This window comes from Protopterus annectens, chromosome 16.part0 (assembly GCF_019279795.1).
Source record: "Protopterus annectens isolate FY-2018-M chromosome 16.part0, PAN1.0, whole genome shotgun sequence".
Taxonomy (NCBI): Eukaryota; Metazoa; Chordata; order Ceratodontiformes; family Protopteridae; genus Protopterus; species Protopterus annectens.
In genome coordinates, this window is record NC_056750.1 from 447510223 (window position 1) to 447535861 (window position 25639).

At 38.6% G+C, this 25639-nt stretch overlaps 1 long non-coding RNA gene across 1 annotated transcript in view; it reads left to right on the forward strand.

Moving 5' to 3' along the window:
* Positions 1–25639, forward strand: part of LOC122790290 — a 257089-nt gene that overhangs the window by 132965 nt on the left and 98485 nt on the right. The gene's annotated exons all lie outside the window — the stretch shown is intronic.

Consider the following 25639-nt stretch of genomic DNA (forward strand, 5'->3'; position numbering starts at 1 on the left):
AAAGTAGAAGAGTGTGTGTGTGTATGTGTGTATATGTGTGGCATGACAGAGAGACGCATGCACAAAGAAGCTAACAATGATCAGTCTACCTACTGAACACAAACAAGTTAGCTCACAAATGTATCATACATTAACAGTACACTTTAATTAAATTGTGGCTTTCCTGACAGGGAGAGTGTTGTATTGAACATGAACTTATACCTCTTAACTGTTTGGATTTTCAAAGAATGTCTGGATTTTTGCCTCATCTTCCAATTTATGTCTTTTGCTTAGGAAATAAAAGTAGTCATCCAAGGTAATGCAGTTCCAGGGAGTAAGAATGAGACAGCAGCCTAGGGTTAATGGGTCAGTAGTGGACTGACTATGTGGGACTGTAGCATATAAAGTTGTATTGTTTTTTCAGACAAACAAAAAAGCACCTAGTACTGTTTTTTTATTGGTGGGTTCTAAGCAGTGGTAGATTAGACAACAGTAAGCATAGCTTTGGCGGATCATCAATACTGGCAAATCAAGTGGGCACAATGTCATTTTTTAAATGTTGGGGATTTTAGTGTGTATGTGTGTTCTTATGTGTTGGGAGTGCTGCAACAGTAGATGATTATTAAAGACAGAGACTTACGGACTGTGGAGAATATCTTTCTTTGTTTCAAAACCTAATACTTGGGTACGCATGCCAGAAGTAGATTTTTTAAGACATAGCTTCTTGCCATTTACAGTGGATGGATATTTACATTTAATGGACAGTGTATTAGCGTGGGCCTGTGGTGTTCTGAAGGATGCCAAGTCTACCACTACCAATGTCTTGTAAAGTGACCTGGAAATGGATATTGGGATGTTACTGAAAAATATAGTAAGTGGGCTTAGAAATATAGTTTAATTAAACAAAGTGTACTTTCAATTTACAGGCCATAATTTAATTTATTTCGGGTAGTCCAGATACTGGTAGATTGTATACCATTAGACTTAATTAGGGAGAGCTGTCATTCTGGGGAAACAAGCAGCCCTAGTTTCAGTGAAAGCTCTGTGGTTGCTTGCAGGTAGGAAGTTGCAGGATGTTGATGCAATGTGTTTTATTTATTATTTTTAATGCATTTGTCATTTCAAAGCATGGTTTTCTTTGATGCAAAAGAAGGCAGGACTGAATGAGCCATATAATGTATAACTGACAGTAATGGGATAGAAAGATTATAAGTGATGTATAATGTTTGCAGCTGCAGTTGTTTCAATGGTGTCTGTGATGCATAACTATTTTTGGGCCTGTGTCCCGCTTTTATTTTTCGCTTTGTCCAGATTTCTTGCTCTAAGGTTGAGAGGTATGGTTCCATACTAAATCAGAAGTTGTATTTACCTTGGAAGACTTTTCGGCATAATTATGAAAAACAGAGCCTTTTTAATATCCCTGCTCATTTCCAATATAAACTGCCATGTAGCCTTGCAAATAATCTTCTTATTAAGCTACTTTACTTCTTTTAGAATTGACAGGTATGATTCATCTGCTCGGACATAAGCATAGAGTGCTAATGTGACTTTGATTTCTTGCAGCAGTCTGTGGTTTACATAATCACAATAACTTTTCTGTGTTTCTGGGTGTGTAATCAATTTAACAGTTTTAAAGATGTTTTCCAAAAATAAATAAATATATAATAAATAAATAATCCTCTCTACACTTTGAGCTATTGACAAAATCTGGGAATTTGTTTTTTTTTCAAAAGCGAAGGTCAGCATTACAGCTCAGTAAACTGTCAGTCTGTGAGTAACGTCTGCACAAATTAAAATGTCTGAATGTCAAATGGCTTTAGATTGGAGGGAGGTTTATTTCTATTTATTTTATTTTACATTTGTTTGCCGGGAAAGTCCGACTGGACACAGGTCCATTTTCAGCGGAGGCCCGGGGAGAAAAGCTCCAAAAATAACACAAAGCAATATAATACAATACATGAGAGAGAGAGAGAGAGACAGTAAATTATGGATGTAGTACTCATACAATATGGCAGAGATTACATCTCATAACAGTGAGAATCATTGAGGTACAGAATAAACTTAAAAACATTTTTTTTAACAGTTATAATTACAACAAGGCAAATATCAATGAGTAAAGTTTTTAGGAGAAAGCTGTTTGTACATAGCTGAAGCTCTGAAACAATCTTTTGGTATGGATTAACCTGGGGATTGACACAAGTTATATGTTTACACCAGTATGCAGCATTATAGTTTATGGTTTTCTTTTTGATTTACTTTTTGCCGAGCAGTTGTTTGTTGATTTATTGATGGTCCTTTTGGTGGTGGGAAATTACATGGATGAATCCATCTCTATTATGATTTTTTTTTCAGATATTTTGACTTCCATACAATTTCATTCAGTGAGTGGGTGTCATGTGATTACTGAGGTTGTCTATTTTACAAGTAGGGGCTTTGTGTGTGTGTGTGTGTGTGTGTGTGTAAGAGAGAGAGATTTAATATGTGTACTGAATATAATTTTGCAAATGGAATTCTTAGTTAAACATGCCCCTCTTCTTGGGCAACTAGACTTGAGTAACCAATATTAGATCTTAGCCATCCAGCTGGGAAAGGTTAGTATGTGGATTTTCCATCTGGTTTGATGAAGGCTATGCTACTTACCCAAGGACTACATTTATGGCTATCCATCCAGCCATCGTGTTGCTGAACTAAATTGTTTGATAATGAGAGGAGCTTTTTACAGAAGTTGAAGGTTTTTGTGTCAAGAACCAATCCATAAAAAGTGGCTTGTTTATGTTGCAGTGAAGGCTGTGGTCTTTGTAGTGAGTGTTTTAAGTATAACCAGTATTTCTGAGGTAGAGGAAGTCTCTTAAGGCAGGATCTTTCTTAGCCTGGAAAGCAAGCCAATGATGAAATTTATAGGGGCCAGTGAGAGACAGAGGAAAGCAAGAAGCGTTTTAGTCTGTTTGGATAACTAAGTGAACTTAGTCCTTTGACCTTTTTTGTCAGAAATGGTTGTAGTCTTTCTTTTGGAAGGGTGTTTTGCTGAGACACATGCCAAAAGGGGCATTGCACTCAATAATGGGTCTTGTAAAGGAAGAATGCATGGATGTTATGACCTCCATGTCCCTGGATGAGATACCCTTACTAATGAAGTGGGCCATGTAAAAAGCTTTCCTTACAATGGAGACAACGTGGTGGTCAAAAGTCAGGTTTCTATCAACCTGGGTGCCCAAGTACCATACGTCTTATTGCATGCTTACATCACTCTCCTCAAAGGGGATGATGCATTTTTTGGCATTTAGCTTGAGGCCATATTTCTGGCACCAGTTATTTGTTTGGGTGAGACCCTCTTGTGGCTTATTCAGAATTGTTTTATTAAGTCAGTAATGTGAATTCTTTACTTTATTGCAAATTTGTTGGGTTATTTTTGTGGATTATAGTATTGTAGGACTGCTGATGTTGACATGTTACATAGTTGGACTGCTGGAATGGTTTTTTATATATATATATATATATATATATATATATATATATATATAGATATATAGATATATTAACTAAGATGTTAGAATGTTAGAGTTAACTGTTAGATTAGAGCATTAGAATTAGAATGAGAATTAGAATTTTAAGGCAAATATTAGGCATTTATTACATTTACAAATGAAAGGCAAACCAGTAAAAATAAACCCCAGCAGGACAGAAGATCCACAAAAGATGTTTATTGAGCTCAAAATTAAATTATGATTTTTTTCTTATGGATTTTAATTAACATGTTGGATCATGCAATATTCTGATTAATGATTGTGGTGATTTTAAAATATATAATTACAGTGACATCGTTTTTCAGAACAGCCTTGCGAACATTTTTGAAAAAGGTTTGTCGTATGTCCCTAGTAGGAAGGGCACAGCACACTAGACAAAATTCTTATTAATTTAAAGTTATTTACACGTAAATTAAATTTAAAAATATTTTTCAATTACATATAGGAAGAGAAATATGTAAGAAACCTAGTCTCTTTAATCCTCCATTACATCCTGTCATACAGACTTTTGAAAGAATGTGTGAACATGATATACGACAAATGTTTAAAATGGAAACACACAGTGAAACGCACGGCAACCTAAATTTACAAGAATCACAATTATTAAATGCAGTCTGCAATAATAGAAATATAGGTGTTATGAAACCAGACAAAGGGGGGTGGTTTAGCTATTATGAATGTTAATACATATGTAGAAAAAATGCTTGGGTTGCAATATAATGACACATACACAGAAATTAGTTTAAATGAGAAGAACATTCTTTATAGAAAAGTTTATCTGGTCTTGGATGAGCTTTTATTTAATAGGGAAATTAGTTTGGAGGAACATAATTTCATGTCAGTTAAAAATCCAAAAATCCCAACCATATTCGGTATACCCAAGCTACATAAAGACCTTGTTGACCCCCCTCTTCGTCCTATTGTGGATGCAAAAGCTTCAAAGACTTATTTTATAGCTAAATTCATTGATGTACAGTTAAAAGACATTTTGTTAAACTGTACATGGATAGTAAAGGACTCTTGGGATCTCCTTAAAAAACTTGACAAAGATATATACAGATGACCTGTCCTTTATTACCATGGATGTTTGGGACCTTTTCTCAGTGATCCCGCATGATACAGGGATTGAGTGGTTTTATCTATATTTATGTAGATATACCACTATTAGACATGACCGGATCTTCACACTTAGAACTTTGATGGAACTAATACTTGATACAAATGTCCTTGTTTTTGAGGGACAATTGTTTAAACAAGTAAAGGGAGTAGCAATGGGAGCCATTTGTGCTCCCATTTTTGCAAATATTGTCTTAGATTTCTGGGAAAGGGACTTTGTGTTTACTAGTACTTTTTTGGGGTACTGGAAGTATTATTGCAGGTACCTTGATGATGTTCTTATATTCTGGGACAATAGTGAGGAAGAATTACAGCACTTTTTGTCCTTTTTGAAAGAAAGTACAGAATTCCTTGATTTTACACACAGTCTTAATAAAGAGGCCATTAATTATTTAGATATCACTATTTCAAAGGTGAGAGAAGATCAGGTCTTCAAGACAACATTATATAGAAAGCTGACCTATTCTAATACTTTACTTCATTACAACAGCTTTCATCCAATACATCAAAAAAGGGCCTTAGTAAAAGGGCAAGCAGTACGTCTTGCAAGAATGGTGTCAGACTGGGATGATTTTCTTCATGAAATTCAGATATTAGAAGATACGCTTTTACATAGGAACTATCCCTATGATTTTTTTTACATCCTTTACTACAAGAAGTGGTTAAAAAGAGGCAGAGAGGTATTTTATCACCTCTACTGGGGAAAGGTACTTCATTCGATATGGCTAACAAAGAGAATGATAAAGAACGTAACACTATTTTTTCTCTTACAGGTGTCTTTAGTTATAATAAAAAAATGAATAATATTTGTGAAATCTTGCAACAAAATTGGAATATATTTAATATTGATCCTGAATTTAATGAGCTGATGGGTTTTAATCCTAAGATAGTTTATAAAAAGGATTTGTGTTTCAAAAACATGTTGGAGAATAATACTAGAGGGTGTTTGGAGACAGGAAAAATGTTGAAATGTGGTTTTTGTTTGTAATGTAAGTACATTTTAGAAGGGAGTAGTGTCTCAATACCTAATTATGGAAAATGTTTCTATAAGCAGAAGTTTTCCTGTAGTACAAAAGGTGTGGTGTATCTTGCCTTGTGTAACTTTTGTAAAGGTTTCTATATAGGTAAAACTATCAATGCACTAAGAACGAGAACATATCAGCATTACTATGACATTAAAAAGAAGGATGCAAAAAACGCCCTTGCCTCACATATCCTGGAAAATGAAGGGCATTATTTTAGTTTTACCATTCTGGAACAGGTGTTTTTGAATGACAGAGGGGGGTCCTAAAAATTATTTTTTAAGAATTATTAGAGTTGAGGTGGCAATTGAGAACTAATGCCACCCAACAACCAGGGCTAAATAAGAATGTATCAATTGGTTCTATTCTTAGGTTAAAAGCTGATGGCTTCATGTAGTTATTTGTTTATTTATTTAATCATTTAAATGCATGCTAGAAATGTGTGTGTGTGTGTGTATATATATATATATATATATATATATATATATATATATATATATATATATATATACATATGCTTTAGTTTAGATAGGATTTTATGAAGTTTTAAGCCTTTTTATGTTTTATCAAATGTATTATCTATATTTATAGGTATTTATTTACTAATTTTGATAATATTCCTTTAAGTAGGAAGGAGAGGCATAATTGTTGTTTGATTAACTTGTGCATGATGGGATATATATATATATATATATATATATATATATATATATATATATATATATATATATATATATACACATACATATAAATTTTGTTGAGTCAGTTGTCTGTTTGTTTTTCTACTAGATATTCTGATGAAGTTTTGTATTATACCAAACGAAAGTGCTCAATAAACATCTTTTGTGGATTTTCTGTCCTGCTGGGGTTTATTTTTACATTTATTACATTTATTCATTGTTCAAATGCACCTACAGTACAGCCAGGAGGTCGACTGTGGTCTTCCGGAGCAACGAAAGAGTTAACTATATGATATATTTTATATGCGGCGCCAAGACCATTTTTGTTCACTCAATGCGGCCCCAGCAAGCCAAAAGGTTGGACACCCCTGTTTAGAGAATTACAGCCAAGAGATAATGTCCTTGTGTTATTATCCATTGGTAAAAACAAAGTCTGTGTAAAGAGGCAAGAACAAAAAAAAGTAAGCAAAGTGAACTGTTCTGAGATAGCCAATGGAAAGAAAATCAGATCGGTTATACCACATAAATGCTCTGAAATCTTGTAGCAGGGTTTGTGAGCACTTCTGCAATGGAATTTAGTACCCCCACAGTATGCACTGAAGTAAAAATTCGGTAGGTATTATCTATGTCTCAAATTTTGGAAGCAACAAATGTGTACTTAGGAATAAAGATATATTCTCAGAGGTGCCTGGCAGAACTAGCTTATTCCAGCTCAAAATAGAAAGTGTTTCTGGGAACACCATACCAGATATCAGAATACACTGCCAAGGTGGTAGAAAAGTACAGAATATGCTTACACTAAGGGTCATAGGAGAATTGTAAACTGAACAGAACAGCCCCATTTTATTGGATCACGTGCCCTTTATGTTCATAGATTCATGGGCACTAGAAAGTCTATTGAATTGTGAGGATCTAAAGAGCCCTAACCCTGCATTCCCATGGTAAATATTAGCCCTTATATTGTGCAATAAGAATGTCCAAAGATCGGCTACACAAGTATGTGTTTGGTACTTATATGTTTCTCCTATTCATGAGGGTCATGAGTGCTAAACCAGGGATGAATTTCTTGTTACCATCCATTCTCCCAAGTTACATTGAACAGAGTAAGAGAAGTGATGTAACTTATGTGGGGGGGAGCCAGTTCAATAGAATTGGTAGTTCGTGTCATGCATACCTATCCCTCCAACATGCTCTATTAATCTTGCAAAAGATTTTGAGATCTCTTAGGCTGGTGTTTATACCACTGGACCTGTGAATATGTAATAGGTCTGACAGAAAAGGATCCATTGAAGCTCTATATGTAAGGCAGAGTTCATCTCTTACTAGCCTGAAGAGAGATAAGGCTCTTACATAATCTCTGATAGTTTTTTATGATTTACGCATTTTCTTTTTAGTGATGATGCTGGGACAAGTGTTTGGATAGGTACATACTGAAAGGGGCATTATACTCTGTGATCGGCCTTATGAGTGGCTGAGTACAGAGGAACAATTATGGTCCTGAAAATGGACACCACTCCTTTCAATATCAATTGTATAATGAAAAAGGACTTCCATACAATAGTGGATATATGACAATCAAAGGACAGTTCATTGTCAAAATAGGTTTCCCAGATCTCTGACTACAGGATCAGTTTTCATGGGGGATTTTGCCAATATGAAAGTTACAAAGAAGTCCTGCTTGCCGAAGGGATAGTTATACATTTCTTGGCATTTAGTTTTAGTCCGTGGTTTTGGCACCAGTTATTTCTTTGGAACAGGACCTCATGTGGGATTCTTATGTCCTCTGTGTAATTTATGATGGCACCAAGTTTATAGTCATCTGCAAACATTGTTAGCTACACTCCCTTAACATTAGCATTTTACCTCCAATAAATAAATGTCAAATAGATTTTTTTTAAGAAGAGGAGGAGCCATCCACCATTAATTCCTGTGTTCTAGTTGTGACCCAGTTTTGCTATCTCACAAGTTATATAGAAAATAACATTTAACTGGGCTAGTATATCCGTAATGCATGAATGTGGGATGATTTGGAACACACTTGCAAGGATCAGATAGGCAGTGTGCACTCATTTGCCCTCATCCATTGCTTCAATTACTTTTTCAAAGAAGTCAGTCAAGTTAAGTAAGCAGGACCTGCCCTTGACAAATCTGAACTGGGCTGAGTCAAGAGTTTATAGGTCACCTGTATCCCTGTTTATTATTTCCATAGTAATCTTTTTTGTAGCTCTACAGATGAGGCTGGGCAGGCTTATTGGTCTAAAGTACCTGGGTCTGTTGTATCCCCAACTTTGTGCAAGGTAATGATTGTTGCTGCCCTCCATATATCAGGCACAAAGCCTGTTTTGAGGTTAATGTTGAGTAGCTTCTTTGGGGGGTTGGTTCCCAACAATTCATATTTCAGAGTAGCCAGTAGGCAGCCTGCTTTGATATCTGGCTGCATAGACATAGTGTTCTTGGCTTTAGACTGTGCCTTGAGAATTTGTTAATGGGAGGCCGAGGAAGAGTGTAGATGTGTGTATTTGATCCGAGAATATTGGAGAGAAGGAGGGAAGCTGAAGTTGAATTTATCTATTGGCAGATCGGTTATGTCCTCTGGGTCTGAGTATGTGATGTCATTTACTATTAGTTCTGCACAGTGCTAGGCATTGTTTCTGAAACTTCTAACTTTGTTAAAGAAAGCTTTGTAGTTTCTTGTTTTGTTTAGCAAGGGCATTTTTGGCTTCTTGAGAGTTGGATTTATTTTTGTAGGCAATATGTTTTTTTTTTTTTAATTTTTGTATTAGGGGTCCACCATAGGTGTTATTTTTTAATTTGCATTGTATTTATTTCTGAAGGAATTAGCTACATCTATGCAACTATTTGCATGTGCAGAGAACTTGGCAGAAAAGGATTCAGCATATGCAGCAGGATCGTCAAGGTAGAAGCAGCTTTTGAATTTAGTCAGATCATCATTCAGGTTTAGTAGCTTAGCCTTCACATAGTCTCTGAATAGAGAGGTATTCGAGGATGCTTCTAGCTTCTGTCTTAAAGTGAATGTGACTGACTTGTGGTCCGATATGACCACAGAGGGGGTTATAATAGGTGGTAAGCAGAAAAGTTTTTCTTTGTAACTAATCTGACCTACTCTGCTAAATGCTTACATTTCTGCCTTTTTTGTTTGTGAAATGTTCTGCATTTCATTTGGGTTGATCCTGAAATTGGCCACTACTAATCTGTATACAACCCTGGTAAACAAATATAAATTAATTAGTAAATAAATAAAAAGAATGAGAAAAGTGCTCTCCAAAAAGCCATTTTGATCAGTAAGGATGCAAATATTATTCTAGATTCTTTTTGGTACCAAAAAATGTGGAAACTTGAACCTGTTTCTGGACATCAGTGGCATAAACCAATACTTTCCAAAAGCGTCCTTTCACATGGTCATCATTCATTTGGTTCTTCCAAGCTTTTCATGAGAAGAATGAATGTGCTGTTCTGAAGGACACCTAATTCCATATCAAATTCACAGTAATTCTTAAAGGTTTCACCACTTCTGAAAATGAGCCAATTACTATCAATTTTTGTACTTAACTTTGGCATCTCGATGGCACCAGGGTGTTTGAGATGCATGGTAGTGGTTACAGTTTATGTAGGGCTATGGGGAGCACAGATTTTTCCATGTTTAGAGCCCTGGCTATTTGCCTGTTTACTGCACCAAAGATTGAGTAGTTCAGTGATAGGATGCCGTGCTAAGCTTGTTAATTTCCTTTTGTGTCACAGTAATTCAAAAACATTTCAAGGTACCTTAAGTCCTAACATCTATACAATATTCTCTTAACACAAGAGTATATAAGGCATACATTCATTCCCACTAGTAAGCAAGGTAGAGTCCATCTTGTTTATTAGTAGTGCCTTTCTCACAATGGTGTGATAATGCATGCCACATAGGATCATAGGAGGTTACTAGGCTAATGACCCTGGGGCCCTTCCAAGTCTAGTCACGAGTTTATCCCCAAAAAGAAACCTCAGTCAGCACCTGTCAATGAGAGACACAGGTGGAACCCCTGGGACAAATTTGTGGTTTCGCATCCACTCATCAAAGTTGCACTTGAAGAGGGTCATCTGTTTGACATGTTTGGGAAGTCTATTTCAGAGACGGGGCAGCCTCTAAGAGACAAACCTGTGTCTCCAGCAGATTTTGTTGATGTTGCACATTAGATTCAGGCCTTTTGAGCGGGTAGTGAATGAAGAGTCAGATTTATGGATATGCAGCATCTCTAGTAGGGCAGGGTCCAAGATTGTCTTGTAGGCAAGACACAGATCACCCTTGAGCAATAGCAATCTGTACGACACCTAGTAGAGCGATAGTGATTAAGCCTTTCTACATGATACCACACAACAGTCCTTCAATGGACTCTCTACATGCAGTAGCATTAATTAAAAATACAGTGTACAGACACAAAATACTATTCAGAATGTACAGAACATATCTGCTGTGAGGGACCACAACCCTTAAACCTGATAGTGGGCCATATCACGGTTCCCTATTACCACAGTCCTGAAAGATGTGTCTGCACAGGGTGGGAACATTATAATGGACAGATAGTATAGATCAAGTAGATTGAAGTTGAACCCAAGTTTCACATCAATGTCCTTGAGATAAAGGAAGTCTTTTTATTACTACAATGTTTTCAGGAAATCCGCTTTACAGTTAAATTGATACACACTGATAATGACTGCAGTGTATTACATCAACAAACACAGGTCATGCCACTCATTTTCTCAGTACAGAGATGCTTTAGAGTACAGTAATGAGCATGGTCTTCTCAAGGGTTTCTAGCTGCTGTATCTCCTCTGCAGAGTTTAATTTATTAGCAGGCTGAGTAAATATTTTCTAATGCCTTATATATGGCCACTCAGACCTTTTGTGACTTGCATTTTTTTTTTTTTTGCAGATTTGAACACCAGTGTTCAACCTTCTGACTTTATGGACATATCAAAATGTCATTGGTATGTTTTTCTCTCATTTTATTTCATGGTGGACATAACATGGATGGTCTACTACTAGCTTGGCATATGGCCGTCTTCAGTGGTTTTTCAAATGTTTCTCCTGAAGATGAACTTCATGCAATAGCTGGCAAAGGAGCAGCTGAAAATGAGTATGTCCTTGCAATATGGCCCATGCAAAACTGACCCCACTACTTTACACTTGCCCTCTTATAGCCATCTCTGGCACAGCCATCCAGGAAGCATCGGTTAATGCATCCTTCAGGAAATGTCATCTAGATTGTCATGCTCTTTAGTTACCAGCATGGTTTCTTTAGTCCTTCTGCTACAATCTTTTCATGAAAAACTAGTTTCCATAATCTCTTCTGCTTGAAAGCTATCCAGTTTGAAAACATGCAGAGAAAACTAGAAACTATTCTCACAGAGTCAGTATGCCCCATACTCCATATTGATCTCACAAGTCTTACTGTGTGGAGCTTTTCAGTGAAAGCTTTAGTTGTTTTACCATGAGATGGTAACTGTCAGCAACCACCACTTACACCAAAAGTCCAAAGTCTGTATCCTTAGTTTCCTTGAAGGTTTGTGAGGCATTCTTCAGGGAATTTCGATTCTTGTCTCTTAAGGAACCCATTCCTTCATGAGAATGCTAGTTCATTCTGGAGAAACTCAATCCTCCTGTAGATTGGTATTTTCCATAACTTCAGATTTTCTTTCTTAATTGACTGTGTCTTAATGGTTATAATTTTTTGCATGAAGGGTGTCTGAATTTCAGGTTCTGTCAGTAAAACTCCCTAATTTAACTTTCAAAAAAACAAGGAAGAATTTCCCATTGAATTAAACCCCTCTTCATGTCAGAGATGGTTATGGAGTCAACTTAAATAAAATCATTCACTTACTCATTTTTTTACTTCAACTGTCTGACTCTGGGAGAATTTCTTCTGCACAATATGGATGTGCACCAGTGGTAGATTATAATGGGGCATAATGGGTGGTCACCTGGGGAACACAGCTCCAGGGAGGCCCATAGCTATCCAAAACTTTTTAAACTTGTTTATTTTCTATTTAACTTTATTCCTTTTGTGCAACCTTTGCCTCACAACTAGGGGGCTAATGTACAGGAAGTAGTACGATGGGCAGATGTCCTTCCTGTCAGTCCGTTTCAGAGTCACATCTTTGAATTGCAGAGTGCTGTGCAGTGTGTTGGAATGTGAATTCCATGTACTATTTGAAAGGGCAGGGAAGACGGATTGTTTGAATTACAAGAGGAGAGCAGGCAGAGCATTTGAATCATAAGGGCAAAGCATTGTATCGTGGACATTTCACTATACAATAGGTGGGAGGAGAAGTTAAAGCAGCTGCAGATGGAGAGGTATGCATGTGCTCATGTGTGCTTGTGTCTGTGTGTGCATGCATGTATGTGTGGTTATACACTATGACAAACACTCAAGCACTGGGATGTATATGTACTCCCAAGAATGGAATTAAGTCTAAAACTAGCCCCAGAACAAACCTGGCATCCCAAATAGACAGCAAAAAGAAAAAAAATAGCAACAATCAGGAATGGTAATTCCCATAAAGAAAAAAACTCTCTCTTACCAAACTAAATAATCAACTAAGAGGGCTAATTAGGTCAAAATAAGCCAACGTTGATGTTAAGGTAGCCTCCTTAGTGAAAGATAACCATAAGGCCTTCTTCAGCTATGTCAGAAACCTCAAGGGCAGCAGACAGCAGTGTGGTGAACTTGTAGTTAATGGTGCCACATTTACCAAGGCTGACGATTATAGTGAACCAGTTAGAGGACAAATTCAGTTCCAACTTTACCCCCTATCACCACCAACCATCCATCAAGAAATACCTTCAAATATAACCCCTCCAATAATAACTAAGGCACATGCACTGGCTGTGCTTGCTAAAGCCAAGAGCACAACCTCTGTAGACCCCAAATAACATCCTTGGATGCCTCCTGAACAGTCAAACTCCTCAGCCACTATTTAACTATAATCTTAAAACAGGCTTTGTGCCACAAGAATGGAGGACTGTGACGGTCATTCCACTTTATAAGGGAAGACCATCAACAGATCCTTGAAACTGCAGACCCATTACTCTGACTAGTCTTATCTGCAAAGCCATGAAAAGAATTATTATGGAAATTAACAACAAGGACATAGACTTCCAGACACTGGATCAATCCCAGTTTGGCTTTAGGACATGCTTACTGAACTTGATAGACATCTTTGAAAATTTCACTAAGGTAATTGATGAAGGGAAAGTTGTGAATATTGCCTTCCTAGATCTGGCTAAAGCATTTGATGCAATACCCTACATAGGAATTGTCAACAAACTTACAGAACTAGGCATACACCCCTTTATAACACACTGAAGAGAGAACTGGCTCAGGGAGAGAACCCAAGAGGTTAGGATTGGTGAGGCCATCTCCATAAAGAGCCTGGCCACCAGTGGAATTCCTCATGGCTCTGTCCTGGGCCCAGTTCTCTTTGGAATCTTCTCCTTGGAGGTCAAAGCTAATGTCAATGGCCTCTGCCCAATCCAGTTCACAGATTATTGCAAACTGGGAGCAGTCATTGAATCCCTCCAAGACCTGAACACCCTTAACAAGGTCTAACACAAACAAATGCTTAGTGCCAAACCATGGCTTAAATCTCAGTGCAAAGACATGCGTTACAGTACCTTTTGGGAAGTTAGCCACCCCAGGTAACTACATCATCAAAAACCACCCCTAAAAGTTGAGTCACTAGTAAAGGATCTTGGAACTCATGTAGATAGTAGCCTATCCTTTGACCAACATGTGTCCAAGGTAGTAAGGAAATCCTTCTATGTTGCTTATCTTATAAGAGAGGTCATCGCACCACTGTACTCGGCCCTCATCAGACCCATCATAGAGTATAATGTCCGTTTTGGTATGTATCTGACCAGACATATGCAGCAACTAGAATCTCCACAAAGGTTCTTTACAAAAAGAATACAAGGAGCAAACAAAATGCCCTGCACTGATCGCCTCAAAGTCCTGTCTCTTTTCTCTGCATCATACAGACTACTGAGAGGTTATCTTTACCTAGCATACAAGGTAGCTATGGACCCTGTTTTGATGAACCTTCTGCACATCCTCGAAACAAAAAGCATCAGAACTACTAGATTAAAGGATCTAAATGTTGATTGCAACATAAGTAGGACATGTTGTGAAGACAAATATGTTTCTCAGAGAATTCCCATTCTCTGGAAAAGGCTCCCGATCCAAGTGAAGCAGAGTTCCTTTTACCCTATTTAAGCACAAGTTAGACCAATCGATGGGTAATCAGAAATTCACACCTGGATTGATGCCTATGTTTCTGATTGACAGAGGCAGTCGATAAATCACCCCACATATAAATCAAATTTGTGGGTCACATTTGGGTTGCATGGCTAGACTTATAAGGACCCTAGTGGTTGTTCAATTAGCATACACCTATGAACCATACTGTATAACTTCACAGTGAAATATTCCCAGATTATTTTTTGTGTGTGTGTGTGTGTGTGTGTGTGTGTGTGTGTGTGTGTGTGTGTGTTGTCAAATGTTGCAGTTTATTATGACTGAAGACATTGGTTACATTTGCACAAAAAAGACATGTAGTATAAGTATGTGAAAGCATCCAGTTCTTCTGAGACTTGATCAGATGGTTTCAGAGATATAGCTATATGAAAGAGGCTATTGCAAAAACGGAACATTGATGAATGTACTAGGAGTTCTTTATAAGACGTCATTACTGAGTCTGTAAGTGTAACTGGCAAGAGAGAGAGAAAAAAATTCCACATTATTTCGCATCACCTAAAGAAACAGATTATGAAACTATTTGTTAGAACTCAGTCCCATTCTAAAATTATTTATTTTCTGAGTTGGGGAATATCGTATTAATTTAAATAGTAAGACACATGTCTGTAGAGCAGTCCTGCAGAAGAAATGATAAAAGGCATGTATGTGGAGTGTGTGTGTGTGTGTGTGTGTGTGTGTGTGTGTGTGTGTGTGTGTGTGTGTGTGTGTGTGTGTGTGTGTGTGTCCCAATAGTAGTAATGGCAGCCAACAGCAGATTTAAAACACTCTGACTTGCTCAAATTCGGATTAAAACACATGACAGAGCCCTGTCTGGTTAAGTGACTTTCTTAGAGTCACTCGGTAGGCATTAGAGTGAAGTGGCAGGCAAATGAAGACAGAAAGAATCAAACCCAGCATTTGTGACTGCAGGAAAGAGCTCATTAACAGCTTAATGCCATAACCCCCTGTAAAACGGCAATATTTGCAAGCTTCATTTTCTGATTAATCACTGAAGGTTAAAAGTCACTGCAGTTTACAGTCAGTCAATAACATCAGTCATTCTAGTTCTATGTGATTTTATTCCACTGCATCCTGTAGTCAGAAGTACGGGGTTTCAACCCTTTCACTTCCACTTGCCATCTTTATGACTTTGAGCAAGCTGCAATTGCTGATCACATCTGTGTGTGTGTCTGTGTAAACACTTAGTTCCTACACCTCACTTTTCTTCTTGCATAATGAGTTAATGCTGTTGTTTCCTTTGTCAGTGATGTGGGGTTTGAATCCCTCCCCTACCTGTCAGTGTCTTTGCTGTAAACAATGAAATATAGGTTTTAAATTAAATTGAAATTGTAAAAGTAAAGAAAACAAGTTTGAACAGTGTTTTATGGTAATTGGGGAAAGACACACAAGCAATGTGATAGTGGTATGGCTAGCAGTGCCTGGTTTATTAACCTGAGCAAGGCCCTATTTGACTGCAGTCTAGCTCTGTTGACTCAGTAAGTATTTGCTGCAACAATACAGCATTATCAACCATTCGAGTAGGTCAGACCTGTACTTAGTGATGTCAGAGAGGATAGCTATTCTTGATGACAGAGTAGACATATGGAGGTCAAAAATGACATGTATGGGGTAGGGCTCATATGCCTGTAGGACACCAAAAAAACATATGTTGTATGCAGTAATAGTTTTGATTTTTGTGTGCCTTGTGGGTTGAACAAAACTTCTGCAGCATCTATATTAGTTCCCCTTATTCATTGCACTAAAGAATGAATGAATTCATCAAAGGCCTAGATTGTGTAAGTGTGATATAGTCTAAACATGCAGCATTTCAATAATATATTTCTATAGTACCTTTTTTTACAGACTGAAGCAAATGTGAAAGAGGTTGACATTTCCCCATTTATATACTCTACATTATTTGAAGCAATGCTCAGAGCTGTCTGATCTTCATCATCCATTATGCAGTCATCCTCGCATATTACCATGATACATCTTTTCTACAAGACTGAATGGTAAAGCACTTCTATCTTTTGTTAAAAAAATAAATAATCAATCTGTCTGGCAGTTAGCATGGAGGAATAAAGCTCAGACTTGTTAATGGGCTTCTTCCTGTTCCAAGGATGCAGGTTTGAATCTTTCCACTTTCATTTATCTAAAGTGTGACCTCAGGCAAGTCAGTTAACCAGACAGTGCTTTGGGGCAATTGGGAAATTTGACTAGGCTTCTTAATCATTTCCTGGACTGCATGCCAAGTAACTATGAACCTGTGCTTGTTTCGGTCAGACATTACCTACTCAATACCTGATCTGGGTCAGGAAATGTTTTGGCAATATCATTAGCATGCCATTTTTTAATTCATCACGGACCATTTATTTTTCAAGGGCTGCAGACACTGCATTCATAGATGAAGCACTGAAATACAAAGTTGTTTACAAACAGCAACATTTGCATTAGTAATAGTTTTCTTTAATGAGGAATTGTTCAGATTACTATTATTTCTGCAGAGATTGTGCATATTGATGTAATCAGGTGGTTTATACTTAAGCTCTCTTCATAAAAAAACTCATATTTAAACTGTGCTACATGTGGCTGGGTCTTATGGTATGATAATAGTGATCTTTGAATAATTTCATGCAGTTTATCCAAAGCTACTAATAAATACAGGTAATTTAGTTCTTCATAAAAATAAAGGGTGTATACAGGGGAAGGGTGTATACAGGGGAGCCATCTGTGAATGAAAGTACATTATGCTGTTATTTCTAAACCATCTTTAATCTGGCTTTGTGTGTGTGTGTGTGTGTGTGTGTGTGTGTGTGTGTGTGTGTGTGTGTGTGTGTATTCATTTGGAATACTTTATTATGGCCACTGTGTGCTTGTGTGAAATAAATTTAAAATATGTCACTTTAGTCATTATTATTGTTATTTTTTTGTCACAGACATATAAAAAGGATGCAGTCAACAATGTCGCTTTGGGTGATATCTGTGGATAAAAATGACTGGCCCTGATGAGTTAACAAGGTTAAAAAGTCATTTGTCTGTTTATGCAGCTGTATTATGAGTATTTATATAAAGCAAGTTGGAATACTTTATGTGGACATTTTTTTATCACAATCAGACTTGTAATGTGTACTCAGTCAAAGTGTCTGTAATTGCTAAACTCCAGAATAGTTTCCTCACACAAATAAAAGTGTCTTACAAACTCAGTAGTTTTAAACCACTGTTTAAACAGCATCTTAACCAATCCTGGTCCTGCACATGCTCATCACAAGGTTAAGACTTTGTGTTCCCCATATGATACTTTACCTTGACTGAAAATAGGTATTATCCACTCAGACTTTACAAGGACAAATAAATAAATTGGTGAATACAGATATTAGTGGATTATAATAAGTGGCCTTTTATTAATGAAATGTTCTGAAATGGTACTTTTGTCATTATTGGTTAATGCATTTTATTTCGCTGCTTCCTGAAAAAAAATCTTCAAAACTGCAAATTTAAAACACACTAACAAATGTTTCTTTATTAAACAAGAAATATAATTTAAAGCAATAAGAATGATGAATCCAAAAGAACGCATTTATGCATGGACCTGAAAAATGTAGGGGGTCCATGATTTGTAAGCAGCTTGTGGCCAAGGTATGATTAATCTGCCACTGATGTGAGCTATCAACAGTGATCCTTTGCCAACAGAGCAGCAGCAGTATATAATGATGGCTACTTTTTTTGTTTCTTTTATCAAAGGAAGAAAAGATAAAATGGTAAACAAGCATTACTTTCCTTGCCAGTTTTCCATATATATTCACTTTCTATACTTTACGTGGTAAATAACTACCAGAGAGCTGCAAGGCACATTTGAATGGATCAGTCTCCATTTCCACTTTTTTTTTTTAATAATGCCTGTATAGATCATATTTGTGTGGCAGCACTCTGGTTAGCCTTCTAGACTATGCCTATGTCTAGGTCTCATGCTGCCTTTGTGACCAAGTGTATGCTCTATTGATCATACCACCTGGTCTGTAAAGTCAGGACTGTCCTGAGAGCACTATGGTAAATGGACTTCATTTTTTTGGATACAAAAATTATAGATACTTGTTACAGCAGTACATCAGTTACAAGAAGGCCATTGACATAGCTAGTCCACCCACTAATCCCCTCTTTTGCTCTAAGGCTCTTTTGATTTTAGTTCTTTTGATTTTTACTTGGGATCAGAGCATGTACACTGTCCAGAACTGGACAGGGTCAATTGGGTGCAGTGCATTGGAGGATAAATGGAGGATGTTCTTCATCTCACATTGCTGCAGTCCTAACACTTGGGTAGTCCGCTGTCCCTCGGTCGGCCCGAATATCAGAGTATAAGGCTGACGTCGGTCAAGGCGCATTTGACTGACATCAGAACGTCAGGGTACAAATGCGCATGACCGACGTCATATCCTCAGTCTTTTTTGCCGCATGGTCCGATGCAGAAGCAGTGTTGCAAGTGCCGTTCGGCGTTCTGAAATTTTTCGAATTCAGAGTTTCAGACCGAAGTCAGAGTTGGTTAAGTACCCCGTTGGGGCATATTTTGTTTTTTCTTGCCTCAGTGGTTTACCGGATGTCAGAAAAGTGAATAACTGTATTTCTTGTGGGAAACAGATACCGCATAGGGATTACCATAATTTGTGTATACCTTGTTTGGGACCTGAGCACGACGTTGTTGGGTGTCGCTTTTGTGCTAGATTCAATAAACGCACTATAAAGCGAAGGTTGGATTGTGCCAGGTTGGTCTTTGGGAAGCGGTGCAATTACAATATGCCACGGGATGCTCCGACGCCGGCTTCCTCAAAGAAGCGCAAGGACAAGGCAGTTAAACCTAGGTTAGAGGAGTCGTCCGAACTGGACGCCGGTTCTTTAGAGGCGTCAGTGGAACCGGTGGTTCCGACGGAGGCCTCTCTGGAGTCCCAGGGAGAAACTTTGTTTTACAGGATGTGGCCTCCCAGGAGGCAGGTCAGGCTGTAGGGGCTTCTCAGATAACTGTACTCCCCTCCCTTCCTAAGGTGTCTAGGCCCTCTCTTTCTGCTTCCAAGGCTTCTCCTAGAGGCAGGTCTAGTTTTGCTTCTGTGGGTGTCACTCCTAGTTCTTCAGGTTCTGTGCCCAAGAAGCACATGCTTAAAATGGCAGAAGATTTAATTACTTTAATTAGAGGCTCTATGCCCCCTCCTGATAAGAGGCCTAGGATGGAACCTGTGTTGGGGGATTATGAGCAGGCTTAGGATGTGTCTGAGTCTTCGGCTGAAGACTTGCAGGAGTATTCTCATTATTCTGATTCTGATGTGGATGATTCTACTCCTTCTGCTTCTCCTCCTGAGGATTTTTCTTTTACAGAGACCCTTCACTCCATGAGAGAGCATTTTAAATGGGAAGGTCAGGATTTCTCTGATTCCAGGAAAAGGCTTAGGGAATTTTTGTTTTACCCCAGCATAGGCCTTTAGCTATACCTCCTGTTCTGAATGTGGTGGAAGATGTGTTTGCAGAGGCTTCGCTTAATCCTGATTCTTTGCCTCCTGCTCCTGTTAAACCAGATAGGTATTACAGGGTGCCTGAAGCTCATAAGTATCTTTTAAGAGTCCTAGGGCAGACCCAGAAACTGTTAGCCAGGGGCCTAAGGGTGTTAAGGCTTCTGTTGTCAAGAATCTGGTTCCTGCAGATAAAGAGGCCAGGGCCTTGGATAGATGGGGAAAGAAAGTTTATACTTCTTCCACTCTAGCCATGAGAGCTTTGAATTGCCAGTTTCACATGTTGAAATATCAAAATTATCTCCTTTCACAGTTGAAATCTAAGGTTGATGCTCTGGCGGAAGGTATTGATTGTAAAGAGTTACAAGATTTAGTGCATGTTTCTGAACAGGTGGGTAAGCATTCTTTGCAATGTGGTTTTGATGCTGTACAGGCCTCGTCTAGGGTGGCTGCCACTGGGTCAGTTCTTCGCAGGCATGCCTGGCTGAGGGATCAAAATTTATCTGACCATGTTAAAACTAGGATTTTGGATGCCCCTTTGCAATCTGATGTCTTGTTTGGTTCTCCTGTTGAGGCAGTTTTAAAGAAAATGGAAGACAAGGCTAAGTCTATGCAGACTGTTAAAGATTTTTGCAGGTTCAGCCTCCAAAGTTTAGTAGAAATTGGCCTACTAAAGGGTGGACGTATCCTTCTTATGATTCCCAGTCTAGGGGTAGATCTAGACGTGGCAGGGGCAGAGGTCAGGGCTCTTTCAGGCCTAGGACAGGGAGTTCTCCTGCACAGTCTTCGCGTGAGGGCAGGGGTCAGTCCTTTCGTAAACAGACCCAATGACCTACCTTTTCAGCTGCCAGAACCTTCTCGCCTGGCAGCACCTTTGGGAGGAAGGTTGGCACTTTTCAAAGAAAATTGGAGTTTGATTACCCAAGACAGATGGGTACTGGATATCATACATCACGGTTACAGGTTTTATTTCCATACCTTGCCTCCTTTCAAAGGCATGCCAGACATTCCTCCTCAACAAAGAATAGAGGCTCACAAGCAAATTTCTCTGTTACTCCAAATAGGGGCCATACAGCCGGTTCCTATGCCAGAAAGGGGCCTAGGATTTTATTCTCGCCTGTTCCTTGTGCCAAAAAAGGGGAACACGTGGAGACCAATTTTGGATTTATCTATCCTCAACACTTATCTGGACATTCCCAAGTTCAAAATGTTGACGTTACAACAGCTTTTACCTCTACTGGGCAAGGATCACTGGATGGTAACTTTGGATCTCAAGGAGGCTTACCTTCATGTTCCTATCAGGCTAAGTTGCAGGAAGTATCTGCGTTTTCGGACTGGGACTTCTCACTATCAGTTCTCTGCATTGCCCTTTGGCTTATCTACTGCGCCCAGAGTATTTACGAAAGTTCTGGCTCCAGTGATAGCTTTCTTCAGGCTAAAGGGAATACAAATCTATCCTTATTTGGACGATTGCCTGATTCTGGCTCAAGGAAGGGACGAGCTTCTTCGTCATTTGGAATATGTGATAGCAGTGCTAAGATGCCTGGGGTATTCTGTGAACGAAATAAAGTCCAGTCTAGTACCCTCTCAAGACATGTGCTTTCTGGGTGTAAGACTGAATACAGCATCCCAGATGGCCTTTCTAACCCTGGACAAACAAAAGAATCTTTCCCTTTACTTCCATCATCTATCTCTTCAGTCCGGGCTGACTGCAAGGACAGTCCTTCAAGCCTTAGGGTTCATGGCATCTTGTATTCTGGTGCTTCCCAATGCTAAACTGCATATGAGGAAGTTGCAATGGTATCTCAAAAATGTATGGACACAGCACTGCCAGCATCTGGACACTGTCATTCAAATAATACCTTGCATTCAAAAGGAATTTTTGTGGTGGGCTCAGGAATGTCACCTAAACAAGGGACTCTCTGTGACCTGGCCAGAGGCGAGTCAAATTTTAACGACAGATGCCTCAGACAAAGCTTGGGGAGCTCATCTAAACGGAAAGTGGATACAAGACAAGTGGCCTGTCAGACTACAGCATCTACATATCAACTTGAAGGAGATGTTAGCAGTCCAGTTTGCATTAATAGCTTTCAAGGATTTACTTCTTCCAGGGCAGGTGTTGATTCTAACAGACAACACAACTGTCATGTGGTACATCAACAAGCAAGGGGAACACATTCTTATCCTCTATGCAGGCAAGCAATGATTTTGTGGGAGACTGCTCTCAGTTTACAACTATGTCTTCAGGCAAGGTTTCTGCCGGGAGCACAGAACTCCTTAGCAGATGTGTTAAGCAGACAAATCATGGATCCCCACGAGTGGAAACTGGATCTTCATGTATTTCAGAAATTGACAGTGTCCTGGGGAACTCCAGACATAGATCTGTTCGCTTCTCCACTAAACCACCAGCTGCCAAAGTTTTGCACAAAGCGGTTTCATCCCACAGCTTGGAAAGTGGATGCTCTTTCTTTCAGTTGGAAAAATCTTCATGTGTATGCCTTTCCACCTCTGCCTCTCCTCCCAAAGGTACTTCTGAAGGTCAGACAGGACAAGCCAAGGATGATTTTGATAGCTCCAGATTGGCCTCGACAGCACTGGTACCCATTACTGAGAAGTCTAGTACGGAAGCCTCCATGGCCTTTGCCTTTGATTCCACATCTGTTGTCCCAGGAGGACAGTCATTTGCTCAATGTCAAACTTCACTCTCTTCACCTAACAGCATGGCATATTCTGTTTTAAACCATAGAGGGTCTCAACTTCCACAACAAGTTTTGAATGTGATTTTGGAAGCTAGAAGGCCTAGTACAAGGAAAGTGTACGCAGATAAATGGAAGAGATTTTTATTTTGGAGTGCAGCTAAGGATTTGGATGTTTCTGAGCCTGATTTAAGTGTGGCTCTTCAATATCTTACTGAGTTATTGGACAAAGGTTTGTCCTTCTCTTCTATTAAGATTCATGCTGCAGCAATTTCAGCTCACTACGACTGTGACCCACCACTGTTTTCTCATCCTTTGTTCAAGCAATTTCTTAGAGGGGCAAAGAATATAAGACCCCCACGAAGGGCTCCTACTCCTGCTTGGGATCTCAATTTTGTGTTGGAGAAACTCACTCTACAACCTTTTGAGCCTGCAGCTACTGCTGAGTTGAAATATTTGTCATGGAAGACTGCGTTTTTGTTGGCCATTACCTCTGCAAGAAGGGTTTCTGAATTGCAGGCCCTTATGGCAGTTGAGCCTTTCTTAATTTTCCATAAGGATAGGGTATCTTTACGTACTAATCCTTCCTTTATGCCTAAAGTGGTTTCTAGTGTGGCTTTAAACCAAACTATTCATTTGCCTACGTTTTATGCAAATCCCCAAACTAAAGGGGAAAAGATTTTGCACACTTTAGATGTACACAGGCAGTTGCGATATTATTTGGACAGAACTAAAGGGTTCAGACAATCTCAGCAGTTATTAGTTTCTTTTGCTTTGTGCTCTCAGGGCAAGCCCGTGTCAAAACAAACTATTTCTAAGTGGATTGGATTTTGCATTGCTTTCTGTTATTCCCATCATGGCAAAGAGATTCCAGCTGGGATTAGACCTCATTCCACTAGGGCTACTGCCACTTCAACAGCTTTTTTGAGGGGAGTGGCAACCAAGGATATTTTGGAGGCAGCCACTTGGAGTTCAGTGCATACCTTCTCTAGGCATTACCACCTTCCTCTGTACTCTAAATCCAGGGCTGGTTTTGCCACTGCTGTGTTGCAGGGCATTTTGGCAGCTCCTGCTTCATTATAGTTTAGCCATCCTCCCTTACCTCTGCTTTGGGATTCTACCCAAGTGTTAGGACTGCAGCAATGTGAGATGAAGAACATAGTACAGTTTTGTACCTACCATAAATGTAGATGTTCGAAGATCCACATTGCTGCAGTCCAATTTACCCTCCCTCCTTCCCCTCTGTAGTTTGAGGTGGTTGTGTGGGTTGGGTTATCCATCTGAGGTATAGTGTATATATTGTATATATTGTACATATTTTTGGTGTTAGGCTGGTTGGTTGTTTAGTTGTTGACCTTTCTTTTTAGGGTCTTCTGACATCTGGGGCAAGAAAAGACTGAGGATATGACGTCGGTCATGCGCATTTGTACCCTGACGTTCTGATGTCAGTCAAATGCGCCTTGACCGACGTCAGCCTTATACTCTGATATTCAGGCCGACCGAGGGACAGCGGACTACCCAAGTGTTAGGACTGCAGCAATGTGGATCTTCGAACATCTACATTTATGGAGGTACAAAACTGTACTTTTCACCTTCCTCCGAATGTTTTACCTGCTGAGCAGTCTGGCACCAATGGAATCAGTCTTTAAAGCACTATACAGACTGGAACTCTTCCAACAGATCTAGTGTAATAACAAATACACACACCTTTCATTCCCTGTAACCCACTACACTAAGCTTCTTCTTCAGGCTATGGTACCATCTGAGCAGCTACCCCAGTAAAATGTATTAATCATATGCAATGGCTGTATTTGTAAATGTGTCTTGCTAAGCCAACTATATGTAATTTCACATGCAGGTCCAGTCTGGTGATGAAGTTAATAATCAGAAATAAATGTAAATCAGCAAGTACATTTTGTTTTATCTGCTCACAAGTATGTTTTTTCCATTGCTAAAATAAAAAAAATGAAATAAAAGATCTATACTATTAATAAATAAATGTGTGTGTGTAAGATATATATATATATATATATATATATATATATATATGTATATATATATATATATCTTTTGTGTATGTATATATGCAAAATAGAAATGGACATCGCTTATCAAGACTTCACAAAGGTGTTCAACAGTATCCCACACGCCACACCTCAAACTCCATCCAAGACTCTAGCAGGACTAATAAATATCAAAGAAGGACCAAACTATATAAAGGACATAAAGTACAAAGGGAAAATCCTGTATAGAAATAGTGACATTGTAAATTCATTTGTAGATATTTACACGGAAATCTACAATCCCAAAACTCAATTCCAAAAAGAACAATACATAGACTTCCTCAATAAGCTTAATGTCCCAAAACTATTTTCCACACAAATTACCCACTTAAAAGCCCCTATAATACTAAATGAAATAGTTGCAGCTATTAAAAAACTGAAACCTAATAAGGCGCCAGGCCCTGATGGATTTACAGGTGAATTTTACAAAACTTTCTGCAGTAATCTTACAAAAATCCTACTTAGCATGTATAATCATATCATATCAGAAGGGATTACAGACAAGTATATGAATAATTCCAAAACTATTTTAGGTTCATATGTAGATACTAGGCTATCTGCCCTAGGGCATTTATAAGCCTAGCCAGAGTGTATTTGGCTTCTGCCTCCCTATTAGATTAGCCTACTGTGCCTCTGTAAAGTAGGTCACAGAAGGTACCCTTTTAAGATTAGTTTACTGTGCCTCTGTCTAGCAGGGACACAGGAGAGATCCCAGGGGTGAATTTGCGATTTCCCATCCACGCGTCCAAATTTCGCTTGAAGAGGGTCAGCGA